Source organism: Kogia breviceps, chromosome 4, assembly GCF_026419965.1.
Source record: "Kogia breviceps isolate mKogBre1 chromosome 4, mKogBre1 haplotype 1, whole genome shotgun sequence".
Lineage (NCBI taxonomy): Eukaryota > Metazoa > Chordata > Mammalia > Artiodactyla > Physeteridae > Kogia > Kogia breviceps.
The window spans coordinates 169,001,695-169,016,157 of record NC_081313.1 but is presented as its reverse complement, the minus strand read 5'-3'; the positions used below and the strand labels follow the sequence as shown (position 1 = coordinate 169,016,157).

Sequence of the window (14,463 nt, the reverse complement as noted above, 5' to 3'; positions counted from 1 at the left end):
CTGTTTCCTCTTATGATAAAAGTAGGGTATCATCATTGCATCTTGAAGAATGTCAGTGATGATTAAAGGACACTAGATAGATCACGGAATACTGTTCATTGATCGAGTACCACATGAAGGACACCACGCTGAGCACTGGACATGCAGCATCTCACTTAAGCCTCCCTGAACCCTAAGAGGCAGCGGGCTGTTTTTATTCTCATTTTATAGAAGAGGAACCTGAGGCCCAGAGTGACCCACACGGGGTCATCCAGCTTGTCAGTGGCAGACCTGGCACGTGACCCAGCTGACTCTAGAGCGGAGCTGGAGAGAAGTCCGAAGACCCCACCTCCCACCATGCTTTCCTGCCCCCCGACTCCCATCCCCTGACTATCTCAGGCTGAGTCATCAGAGGTCAGCTCTCTCCACTCCTGATGTCCCCCTGGGAGACCCTGGGACCAGCCTCATCGCAGGTGGTGTGGCTAATTCCAGGCCTGACACCACCGGCTGCAAAAAGGGATCCCTCCCCCAGGAGATGCTGGCTCGCTCCATGGCCTGGTAGGGTGGACCCTTGTCCCTGGAATGGCCTCTTGCTCAGGGAGCTCCCGGAGGTGGAATCTGATGCCAGGGAGGGGAGAAGGCGGCTAGGAATGGTGTTAGAGCCCAGCTGGGCCCCCTGCCCTGTAGCCTTAGCACTGGAGTTATGCTCTCTCTGTGTATCTGCCCCAGGGACACCCCAGAATTCCTGGCCAGGACTGGAAGGGTCATCTGGGGTTCCTGGCCCCTGGGGACTCTGGTCCAGCTGTCCAGGCTGCGAGGCCTGGGGCATGAGGTGGATGAAACCCGCCATTTATAGCTCAGAAGGAGTGAGCTGCCCTCCTGCACCGTCATCCTCCAAATAGGGACTTCTGAGGACTGGGGTGGGGGCAGAGCTCTGTGTTGCCATCAGGCCACCTCACAACCCTGAGACTCAGGGTCACTTATTGAGCACCTACTACATGCCAGGCACTGTGCAGGCTTTGGAGACATGATGCTGGACATGACTCAGCCCAGTGGGAGACAACCAATACCTGCAAACCACTGTGGAATTTGTTAGGATAAGGCAAACTGCTGTCTTAGGTTGGGATCCCCCAGAAGCAGACCCTGAGACAAAAATTCGAGAGCAAGTAATTTATTTGGGAAGTTACCCAAAGAGACACAGGTAGGGGCTGCGGAAGTGAGAAGCGTTACCACTCTGGAAGCCTGGGGCACAGTGCCACCAGGGACCTCTGGGGGGCAGCAGAGAGCATGCCCCTCAGAGTTTGAGGACCTGAGGGGTGAAGGAGCTGGGGTATTTATCTACCAATTCCCATCCTTGTCGGTTGAAGGCTGATCCTGGCGGGTATTGATATAGGGCCACCGCCAGCTTCAGCAGCTGGAGAAAGACACCCCTGCACCCCGCCATGAATAGGCGCTGGAAGAAGGAAGCCCTTGGTATAGGGGGACCTGATTAATTTGGGGTGGAAGTCAGGGAAGCCTTCCCTGAGGAGGTGGCAATTGAGGTGAGGTCTGAAGGAGGACTGTAAGGGGGTTGCCTCTCCCCCCCCTCCCAGATCTCTCCTGGAGTTTGAGGCATGCAGAGAGACAGAGGGGCCAGAATGAATTTATTGAGTACTGGAGGAAAAGAGCAAAGATGTTCTCAGCTTGCATCCTATGGAGTCTTGCTCACTAAATAATAATATGACAAGGATGATAATCGAAATGGCACTGGCTAAAGATGGCCTGGAGCGTCAACAGATGTGCTGAGCCGGTCACGTGCAGTATGTGGGCGTGGGGTGGACGGGGATGGGGAACTCGACCCTTCACTGAGAACCTTGTGCAGTGTGTACTTGGAGTCCCCTCAGCAGGGAAGTTGCTCATCAAGGTCACACAGCTGGTACTCTGCCAAAGCCAAGATTTGAACCTGAATCTGTCTGATTTCCCTAGACCCTGAAACCACCACTGCTCCAGCCCTGCTGCCCTGTTTATTAAGAATCACCGGGGAAGGAGCCAGTGTGGGGAGGAGGGAGCAAAGGGTCCCGGGTTCTCCCCAAATTCTCTGAGGCAGACTCCAAGGGAACTGTGTGGATTACAGGCCTTGCCCACAAATGCTGAAAAACAGGCATGACCACAAGCTTTATGACATCATCTTAATGATTAATAATAATTATGCTTAACACTGACTTTCCCTCAATCTGCCTGTGCTGTTCTAAATGCCTCACATATATAAGCTCATATATTAATTTTCACAATAACCCTATGAGATGGGGCTATTATTATTCCCATTTTACAGCAGGAGAAACGAGCACAGAGAGGTCAAGAAACTTGCTCAAGGCCACACAGCTGAAAATGGCAAAATCAAGATTTGAACTCAGGCTGTCTGACTCCAGAGTTAACACCCTGAGCCACTCTACTATGCCCTGAACAGCCTCATATGCTTGACCTCCAGCCCAAATTACCTTTGCAGATGACAGCCACTTCCCATTGGGTGTCAGAGCTACCACTACCGGGAGATGATTCTCTGTGAGTCCCAGGTGTTTCCATACAACTCACAAGCAGGGATGTGGACAGCTTTCATTCTGGCTGTCTTTTCAAGAATGTTTGTATAGCAAGCAGCCCCAGAAGATAGAATTTCTTACTCTGGAGCAGAGGGCAGGTTTGTTTGCTGTCCATGTAACAAAGTGAATGCTTCCTTCTGAGATAAAGTTAGAGCAGGTTTGTTCACAGTCCACTAGAAAAGACAGGAGCTCATAGTTACTCAGCTGTGGTGCAAACCCAACATGCGCTTGCATTGTCCCCGTGGCACTTGGGAGGAACCAGCAAAAACATGAAGTTCATACTGCCTGCTGTGCTGTGAGTAGGAAAGTCCTTTGTCTCTGACCCTGGAGTCTCGTATCTTCTGCCAGCATCCGTGAAACTGGCAGGTTAAATTGTCAGCTTACAAGTAAAGTCTCAGACCCTTTACAGTCCTAGATAGCTATTTGCTCTCTCTATGACGCTACCTGTCACCAAGACATCTCACCAGGGATCCTGGATTTAACCTGTTTAGATTCCACCTCTGCTGCCACCTTTCTGACCTGGTGCAGAGTGGGACGTGAGGCATGACGTGACGTGAAGCATGTTATTCTTTAAGGTTGATTTCTCAACCTTGGCATTGTTGACATTTTGGGCTGGATCATTCTTTTTTTTTTTTTTTTTTTTTTTTTGTGGTGTGCTGGTCTCTCACTGTTGTGGCCTCTCCCGTTGCGGAGCACAGGCTCCGGACGCGCAGGCTCAGCGGCCGTGGCTCACGGGCCCAGCCGCTCCGCGGCATGTGGGATCTTCCCGGACCGGGGCACGAACCCGCGTCCCCTGCATCGGCAGGCGGACTCTCAACCACTGCGCCACCAGGGAAGCCCTGCATCATTCTTTATAGTATAAGGCTGTCCTGTGCACTGTAGGATGTTGAACAGAATCCCTGGACACTACTCACTAGATGCCATTAGCACCCCACCCCCAGTCATGACAGCATAAAATGTTTCCATACATTGTCAGTGCCCCCTGGTGTGTGGTCTAAATCATCCTCCTTGTTGAGAACCACTCCTTTTAGGGAGGACCAACAGCTTAGACAACAAAAAAATCTGCCTTCTTTGTCTTAGGGAGTCTATATTTCAGAGAGATCCTTCTACACTCCCAAATTATCAATTTATAGAAATGATTCCTAGATTACCCTCAGTATGAACACTGGCATATTGGAAATCTTGTGACTTTGGACGAATGAATGAGTTAAGGAGCAAATGATACAAAGTAACAGCACTGTACACCCATGTTCATGGCAGCATTATTCACAATAGCTAAAAGGTGGAAGCAAACCAAACGGCCATTGGTGGACGAATGGATAAACAAAATGTGGTTCATGCACACAATGGAATATTGTTCAGTCCTAAAAAGGAAGGACATTCTGACACAAGATGCAATGTGGATGAAACTTGAGGACATTATGCTAAATGAAATAAGCCAGTCACAAAGAGGACAAATATTGTATGATTCGTCTTATGTGAGGTCCCTAGAGGAGTCAAATTCACAGAGACGGAAGAAAGTAGAAAGGTGGGTGCAAGGGGCTGCGGGGTGGACATGGGGAGTAAGTGTTTAGTGGGGACAGAGTCCCCATTTTGCGAGATGAAAAGAGTTCTGGAGGTTGATGATGGTGGCGGCTGCACAATAATGTGAATGTACTTAATGCTACTTAACTATACACTGAAAAAAGATTAAGATGGTAAATTTTATGTTATGTGTACTTTACCACAATTTTTTTAAAGTAACAACAACAACAAAACAACTAATAGCATCTGTTGAGTATTTACTATGCACCAGGCACTATCTCAGAGTTTACAAACTTCAGTTATTCCCCACGTCACCTCTACCCTTTTGTCCATGTCTTACTTTGGGTTTCCCCAAAAGTAGACCCCAAAACAAGAGTTTGTGGGAGGTGGTTCCTGGAAGCCTGGTGAGAGAGTGGGGAAAGGAGACAGGGAGAGGAGGTACGTTCATGAGTGGCTAGCGCTGCGGGCAACCAGGGGTTGGTTCCACTAGGGATCTTCTGAACACTTCTGACGTCTACTCTGAAGTCATCTTAGAATCATCCAACTGAAAGGTCAGGAGGCTGGGGGTATTTGCCCACTAACTCTTGACCCTCAGTGATTGAGGGCTACACCCTGGGCATTAACACCCTGCTGCTTCTGGTCTGCCACACGCGGGGCCAAGAACACTCTGTATCAGAAGTCTTTGGCATGTGATGGCAACTGTCTTCAGGTGAGCTATGGGTGTGTTGAAGGAATATGGGGAGGGGTCATCAACAGTGGCTTGGCTGCTGAGGCCATGTCTGTGTACCAAAGGTACTATCATTTCCTTGATTTTTTTTCCCTTTAAATCTATCATTTAAAAATATCTCAGGTGGGTTAGTCATCGTGAGCAACCACCATGGGGTACCATGGTCGGAACCAAAAAGTACAGAAGGTGACAGAGCACCCCATCATTTTCAGATACTTGCAAAAGAGATCTGGGATTCAAGTCCGGCTTTATTTTATTTTATTTTAGTATAAGTTTATTTTATTTATTTATTTTTGGCTGCGTTGGGTCTTCATTGCTGCGCATGGGGTTTCTCTAGTTGCAGCGAGAGGGGGCTACTCTTCGTTGTGGAGCACGGGCTCTAGGTGTGTGGGCTTCAGTAGCTGTGGCATGTGGGCTCAGTAGTTGTGGCTCGGGGGCTCTAGAGTGCGGGCTCTGTAGCTGTGGCGCACGGGCTTAGTTGCTCTGCGGCACGTGGGATCTTCCCGGACCAGGGCTCGAACCCGTGTCCCCTGCATTGACACGTGGATTCTTAGCAACTGTGCTACCAGGGAAGTCCCTCAACTGTAGCTTTATGAGCAAGTGAGTATGCAGATAGAGGGCTGTATCGTTGGTTTTAATGAGTACAGCAACTTTATATCAGATGGTGCTGAGGGATTCATTCTAAAACAAAGTCAAGAAAACACCTGGGGTGGATCATGCTCAAAGGAGGTAATATTACTCTGCTCCAAAGTGTCCAACGAGAATATTACGCAGCCATAAAAGAGGATAAAATAATGCCATTTGCAGAAACAAGGGTGGACGTAGAGATGATCATACTAAGTGAAGTAAGTCAGAAAGAGAAAGACAAATACCATATGATATCACTTATATGTGGAATCTAAAATATGACACAAATGAACTTATCAGAAACAGACTCACAGATGTAGAGAACAGACTGGTGGTTGCCAAGGGGGAAGAAGATGGTGGAGGGATAGATTGGGAGGGTTTTTTTAAAAAACATCTTTATTGCAGTATAATTGCTTTACAATGGTGTGTTAGTTTCTGCTTTATAACAAAGTGAATCAGCTATACATATACATATATCCCCATATCCCCTCCCTCTTGCATCTCCCTCCCACCCTCCCTATCCCACCCCTCTAGGTGGTCACAAAACACCAAGCTGATTTCCCTGTGCTATGTGGCTGCTTCTCACTAGCTATTTTATTTTATTTTATTTTAAACATCTTTATTTGAGTATAACTGTTTTATAATGGTGTGTTAGTTTCTCCTTTACAACAAAGTGAATCAGTTATACATATACATATGTTCCCGTATCTCTTCCCTCTTGCATCACCCTCCCTCCCACCCTCCCTATCCCACTCCTCTCTCACTAGCTACTTTATATTTGGCAGTATATATAAGTCCATGCCACTCTCTCACTTCATCCCAGCTTACCCTTCCCCCTCCCCATGTCCTCAAGTCCATTCTCTACATCTGCATCTCTATTCCTGTCCTGCCCCTAGGTTCTTCAGAACCATTTTTTTAAAAAATTCCATATATATGTGAGAGCATACGATATTCGTTTTCCTCTTTCTGAATTACTTCACTCTGTATGACAGACTCTAGGTCCAACCACCTCACTACAATAACTCAATATCATTTCGTTTTATGGCTGAGTAAGATTCCATTGTATATATGTGCCACATCTTCTTTATCCATTTATCTGTTGATGGACACTTAGTTTGATTCCACATCCTGGCTATTGTAAATAGAGCTGCAATGAACATTGTGTACATGACTCTTTTTGAATTATGTGTTTCTCAGGGTATATGCCCAGTAGTGGGATTGCGGGGTCATATGGTAGTTTTATTTGTAGTTTTTTAAGGAACCTCCATACTGTTCTCCATAGTGGCTGTATCAGTTTACATTCCCACCAACAGTGCAAGAGAGTTCCTTTTTCTCCACACCCTCTCCAGCATTTATTGTTTGTAGATTTTTGGATGATGGCCCTTCTGACCCCTCACTGTAGTTTTGTTTTGCATTTCTCTAATGATTAGTGATGTTGAGCATTCTTTCATGTGTTTGTTGGCAATCTGTATATCTTCTTTGGAGAAATGTCTATTAGAATGGGAGTTTGGAGTTAGCAGATGCAAACTATTATATAGAGAATGGATAAACAGCAAGCTGTATAGCACAGGGAACTATATTCAATATCCTGTGATAAACCATAATGGAAAAGAATATGAAGAATATATATTTATAACTGAATGACTTTGCTGTACAGCAGAAATGAACAGAGCATTGTAAATCAACTATACTTCAATAAAATTAAAACAAAACAAAGTATCTTCAACTAGAACTTTTCGGCCATGGCATGTGACTCGGTTCAGTCTAGTTCAAGATGCTGACAAGCTTCAGGGCTGGTGCTTGAAAGACAGAATTTTGGTGCTTGAAAGAACCTTTTCAAGGAGTTAAAGTGTATTTGAACATGTGACGATTGATATTTATAGAATAAAGGTTTTGGCTTTCTTTGTCCCTTTCATGGTGGCAGCAGGGTAAACTTTTGAGAAGGTGCCAAATATCTAAGAACATATATCTGCCCCTGAGAGAATTTCTGTAGAATTCAATTCCATTAGTTAAAATAGTTTTTCTAGGGGACTTCCCTGGTGGTCCATTAGTTAAGAATCCGCCTTCCAATGCAGGGGATGTGGGTCTATCCCCAGTTGGGGAACTAAGATCCCACGTGCCTCAGGGCAATTAAGCCCACATGCTGCAACTACTGAGCCCGCACGTTCTAGAGCCCGCGCATTGTAGAGCCCGTGCACCATATCTAGAGAGCCCGTGCTCTGCGACTAGAGAAGCCCGCGCGCCACAATGAAGAGCCCAGATAATGGAGGTGCATATCAAAGTAATGATTTCAGTGAGCCCAGACTCTTGTATCTTCCCATACGTAGAAAAGCACTAAATTCCTTAACTTGACGTATCTGGTTTTCTTTAATTAACAATAATCTTTCGATGTTCAGACTACCTGCCCTTTGTGCAAAACTGCTATATAACCTGGCTTCCCCCTGGCCTCCCCAGAGCAGTTCTCTCAGGGTTACTTGAGATGCTGCTTCCCGGGCTTGAAGTCCTAAAAATTCCCGCCGAATAAAACATGACTCTCAACTTTTAGGTTGTGAATATTTTTTAAGTCAACAGGGCTGAAGAACTGCTCTACTCTTTGGTTATGATGGTGATGGCATTTGACAAACTTCAGAGAGAGTTTTACTGAATGTAAATTCTACGTCAATAAACATGACTTTAAAAACTAAAAAAAAAAAAGTCTCCAGCTAGAAATGATCAGCGAAGTGAGAAATTGTTGAGAAGGCAATGCAGTTTGTTTTTTTTAGGTGTTCTTTGTTGGGAGTGTGGTTCTAAAACATTTCTTCATATTGTTACCCTTATGTTGTTATTACCAGCTGATGATTAAAAAAAAACTCAAATAACTTCTTTGGCCTCATCATAGTGCAGGCTCGAGGTACCAATTGTGTTTTCTACACATTTAAGTAAAATGTGTTTATCCATTTCACACTTAAAAAAATTATTTTTAATTGTTTTGGCCCTGCCACACGGCACATGGGATCTTAGATCCCTGACCAGGGATGGAACCTGCGCTTCCGGCAGTGGAAGCACCGAGTCTTAGCCACTGGACTGCCAGGAGAGTCCTCATTTCACATCTACAATCATCTTGCTTGCCAGTCATTCATGAACTGTATTATCTCATTTAATCTTTCTAACATCCCTGTGCACTAGGCGTTATTACCTTTATTTTACATATGAGAAAACGGGGGCTCAGAGGGGTGAAATGACTTATCCCAGGCAGCACTCAGGTACACGACATAATGATTCCATATTTGTATATATTGCCAAACGATCACCCCAATAAGTCTAGTGCACAACCATCACCATAAGCTATAATGGAATAAAAAAAGAATATAGATATATAGCTATATGTGTATAACTGAATCACTTTGCTGCATACCTGAAATTAACACAATATTGTAAATCAACTCTACTTCAATAAAAACAAACAAAAAAAAACCCAACCATCGCCACACATAGTTACAATTTTTTTTCTTGTGAAGAGAACTTTCAAGATCTCTCTTCACAACTTTCAAGATCCCTCTTAACAACTTTCAAATACACAGCACAGTATTATTAACTATACAAATCATGCTGTACATTGTACTTCCTGACTTAATTATTTTATAACCTGAAGTTTGTCCTTTTTGACCGCTTTCACCCATTTACCCTACCACTCACTCCTTGCCTCTGGTAACACCAATCTGTTCTCTGTATCTATGAATTCATTTTGTTGCTGTTGTTTTTTTAGATACCACATATAACTGTATAAACGGCATCAAATGGTATTTGTCTTTTCTCTGTCTGACTTATTTCACTTAGCATAATGCCCTCAAGGTCCATATTGTCACAAATGGCAGGATTTTTTTCTTTTTTATGGCCAAATAGTAATTCATCCATCTTTTTTTTTTTACATCTTTACTGGAGTATAATTGCTTTACAATGGTGTGTTAGTTTCTGCTGCATAACAAAGTGAATCAGCTATATTTATACATATATCCCCATATCCCCTCCCTCTTGTGCCTCCCTCCCACCCCTCTAGGTGGACACAAAGCACTGAACTGATCTCCCCGTGCTATGCGGCCGCTTCCCACTAGCTATCTATTTTACATTTGGTAGTGTATATATGTCCATGCCACTCTCTCACTTTGTCACAGCTTACCCTTCCCCCTCCCCATATCCTCAAGTCCATTCTCTAGTAGGTCTGTGTCTTTATTCCTGTCTTACCCCTAGGTTCTTCATGACCTTTTTAAAAATTTTTTTCTTAGATTCCATATATATGTGTTAGCATACGGTATTTGTTTTTCTCTTTCTGACTTACTTCACTCTGTATGACAGACTCTAGGTCCAACCACCTCACTACAAATAACTCAATTTCGTTTCTTTTGATGGCTGAGTAATATTCCATTGTATATATGTGCCACATCTTCTTTATCCATTCATCCGTCGATGGACACTTAGGTTGCTTCTGTGTCCTGGCTATTGTAAATAGAGCTGCAATGAACATTTTGGTACATGACTCTTTTTGAATTATGGTTTTCTCAGGGTATATGCCCAGTAGTGGGATTGCTGGGTCGTATGGTAGTTCTATTTGTAGTCTTTTAAGGAACCTCCATACCGTTCTCCATAGTGGCTGTATCAATATACATTCCCACCAGCAGTGCAAGAGGGTTCCCTTTTCTCCACACCCTCTCCAGCATTTATTGTTTCTAGAGTTTTTGATGATGGCCAATCTGACTGGTGTGAGATGATATCTCATTGTAGTTTTGATTTGCATTTCTCTAATGATTAATGATGTTGAGCATTCTTTCATGTGTTTGTTAGCAATCTGTATATCTTCTTTGGAGAAATGTCTGTTTAGGTCTTCTGCCCATTTTTGGATTGGTTTTTTTTGTTTGTTTTTGATATTGAGCTGCATGACCTGTTTGTATATTTTGGAGATTAATCCTTTGTCAGTTGCTTTGTTTGCATATATTTTCTCCCATTCTGAGGGTTGTCTTTTTGTCTTGTTGATGGTTTTCTTTTCTGTGTTCATACCGTCTTTGGAATTCCTTGCTCCTGACTCAGCTACCCTGACCCAAATAAGGAAGAAGGTCACTAGGTCCCAGCTGTGTGCACAAAGACACGAGTACAGAGGTCCGTACTCAATGACGCAGTCCAGGACCCAAAATGAAATGACAGAAAACCTGCCTCAAAAAGGTGGGAAGCAGAAAGGCATTGGCTGAGTGTGAGGAGACACTTCAGCATGCTGTATTGTTGCCATGAGTAGGTCAGCAAGATCTTTTTTAATACATCTCCTAGAGTAATGAAAATAAAAACAAAAATAAATAAATTGTAACTAATTAAACAAAATCTTTTGCACAGCAAAGGAAACCATAAACAAAAGAAAAAGACAACTCTCAGAATGGGGGAAAACATTTGCAAATGATGTGACTGACAAGGAATTAATCTCCAAATTATACAAACAGCTCATGCAGCTCAATAGTAAAAAAAAAAAAAAAAAAACAACCCAATCCAAAAATGGGCAGAAGACCTAAATAGACATTTCTCCAAAAAAGATATACAGATTGCCAACAAACACATGAAAGAATGCTCAACATCATTAATCATTAGAGAAATGCAAATCAAAACTGCATTGAGATATCAGCCTACACTGGTCAGAATGGCCGTCATCAAAAAATCTAGAAACAATAAACGCTGGAGAGGGTGTAGAGAAAAGGGAACACTCTTGCACTGCTGGTGGGAATATAAATTGATACAGCCACTATGGAGAACAGTATGGAGGTTGTTTAAAAACTAAAAATAGACTTACCATATGATCCAGCAATCCCACTACTGGGCATATACCCAGAGAAAAACATAATTCACAAAGACACATGCACCCCAATGTTCATTGCAGCACTTTTTACAATAGCCAGGTCATGGAAGCAACCTAAATGCCCATTGACAGATGAATGGATAAAGAAATTGTGGTACATATACACAATGGAATATTACTCAGCCATTAAAAGGAACGAAATTGAGTCATTTGTTGAGACGTGGATGGATCTAGAGACTGTCATACAGAGTGAAGTAAGTCAGAAAGAGAAAAACAAATACCGTATGCTAACACATATATATGGGTTATGAAGAACATAGGGGCAGGACAGGAATAAAGATGCAGATGTAGAGAATGGACTTAAGGACACGGAGGAAAGGGTAAGCTGGGATGAAGTGAGAGAGTGGTATGGACATATATACACTACTGAATGTAAAATAGCTAGCTAGTGGGAAGCAGCCGCATAGCACAGGGAGATCAGCTCGGTGCTTTGTGATCATCTAGAGGGGTGGCATAGGGAGGGTGGGAGGGAGACACAAGAGGGAGGGGATATGGGGATATATGTATAGGTATAGCTGATTCACTTTGTTATACAGCAGCAACTAACACAACATTGTAAAGCAATTACACTCCAGTAAAGATGTTTAAAAAAAAAAAAGCATATCAGTGGTTGCCATGCGCTGGGATAAGGGGAGAATGGAGAGTGACTGTTAATGGATATGAGGTTTCCTTTGTGGGTGCTGAGACGGTTCTGGAACTAGAAAGAGGTGGTAGTTGCACAACATTGTGAATGTATTTACTGCCACTGAATTAATTGTATGTTATGAAATGGAGAAAATGGTAAATTTTCTCTTATGTGTATTTTACCACACTTTAAAAAATAAGAAACTGTAATGAATACCCTATTAAATGGGCTCATGTCCTAGATCAAGCCCTGACAGGTTGAGAACAAAACAAAATGGGGGAACCAGACACTTTTGTCCCTGGAGGCTGCATTCCCCAAACATCATCGGTTTCCAGAGTTTCTTGGCCTCCCTCCCTTGCAGTCACTTGTTTCTTTCCTTCACTTCTGGGTCAGCACCTGCCTTATGTCCCCAGGATGGTAGCCCCCATGGCCACACTCAGTCCTGATACTCTGAGATCCTGGATGGCATGAGTTAGAGTCAACGACTTTGAAACAACAGCCTCAGAGACTGAATGGGTGAGACCGAGATCATGCGGGCTGTGCTCTCAGTTTCCCATAGATCTCAACATCCAGGGTAAGATTTCTCAATATTTGGGGCAAGATAATTCTTTGCTATGGGGGGTTGTCCTGTGCACTGTAAGGTGTTTAACAGCATCCCTGCTTTTCACCACCAGGAGGCTAGTAGCTCCCTGCTCAGTAGTGACAACCAAAAACATCTCCAGACATTGCCAATGTCCCAATGGGGACAAAGTTGCCCCCAGTTATGAACCAATAATCTACAGAGTACAGTTGTAATTCCTTAGCTGTTCCTTCTACCCAGATCTTGGTTCCTCCCCTTTTCCAACTAGCAAACACCTGTTTATCTTTAAGACTCAACTTAAATGTCACTTTCTCTGTGCAACCTTCCTGGACATCTCTTCCCAACAGAGATTTAGTCATTCATTCCTGTTTGCTTCCAAAACAACTCCTGAGTGAGTCTAAAAGTCCTTGCTTTTATATTTTCCATGACCATCATTATAATGTGTCATGTTGGAGATGGAACTGTCTCTAGCACTGGGTTTTGAGTTCTTGATGAGAATAGCTACTCTTAACTGGATGTTGGCACCTGTGCTCATACATTTCTTATTAAATTTGTACCCCAATATTATGAGGCACCTGCTATGATCCCTGTTTTATGGAAGTTACAGCTGCATCCCACAGAGGACACAACACTTCTCCAAGAGACCATGGCTCCTGAGTTGGGGAGCCAGGATCTGAATCTACAACTGAATGAGCCCTAAGCCTATCTTTTCCTAACATGTTTTACTCACCACTTACTGGTGGCTGTTAATGGATGTCAGAGCCGCTCCCAGGACCAGGGAGTTCTTAGCTTCACCATACCAGACCATTCACACATTCCCTCCCTATATTAATTAGATCACAAAAATCCACAGTCATCAATAAAGAAAGAGAGAGGAACTAAGAGAAGACAAGAGCTCATCGTGTCTTGGGGAGGTGGCCCAGGTCTGCATATACAACTTCTGTGATGATGGGGATGCAGAAGACAGGTAAGATTGGTGTCTGTTCATTCTGGAAAAAGGCAAAGGTGTGGAGTCAGTAAAAAGATTGGTGGTTGTCAGGGATTCAGAAGGAGAGAGAGAGATGAATAAGTGGAAATCTGGTTTTTTTAAGGTGATGAAACAACTCTGCATGATACTATAGTGGTGGATACATGACATTGGGCATTTGTGAAAACTCATAGAATGTACAGCACCAAGAGTGAACTCTCATATAAACTGCGTTCTTTAGTGAATAACAATGTGTCGATATTGGTTCAGCAGCTGTAACACAGTTACCTCACTAATGCAGGATGTTAATGAGAAGCCTGTGCATGGAGAGAAGAGGTATGTGGAAATACCCTGCACTATCTACTCAATTTTCTGCAAACCTAAAACTGCTCCAAGAAGTAAAGTCTGTTAATTTTTTTTAAACATCTTTATTTGATATAACTGTTTTACAGTAGTGTGTTAGTTTCTCCTTTACAACAAACTGAATCAGTTATACATATACATATGTTCCCATATCTCTTCCCTCTTGCGTCACCCTCCCTCCCACCCTCCCTATCCCACCCCTCTAGGTGCTCACAAAGCACAGAGGTGATCTCCCTGTGCTCTGCTGCAGCTTCCCACTAGCTATCTAATTTACATCTGGTGGTGTGTATATGTCCCTGCCACTCTCTCACATCGTCACAGCTTACCCTTCCCCCTCCCCAGATCCTCAAGTCCATGCTCTAGTAGGTCTGTGTTAATTTTTTTAAGGAAAATAAAAGCCCTTAGAACTATGATGGGTGTCAGTCCAGGATGGCAGAAAAATAGACTGAAGTGTCCTGGCATTGATCCTCCAGGAGAACACCTAGCAGGTTCATCTGTAAGTAAACTGAACAGCCCCAGAGAGAGCGACCTAGCTCTCTGGCACTTAGAGGAACCCACAGTGGGGCCAGTCCCCACCCAGGAACTCAGGGACCGAGCCCACCCGTGGACAAATCCTGTCCACA

The 14,463-nt window shown here is 43.8% G+C and overlaps 1 pseudogene; it reads left to right on the top strand.

Annotated features, from left to right (window-relative positions):
- The first annotated feature begins 4,956 nt into the window (after positions 1-4,956).
- On the top strand, positions 4,957-14,203 carry LOC131755812 (small nuclear ribonucleoprotein E-like; annotated as a pseudogene).
- The last annotated feature ends 260 nt before the right edge of the window (positions 14,204-14,463 follow it).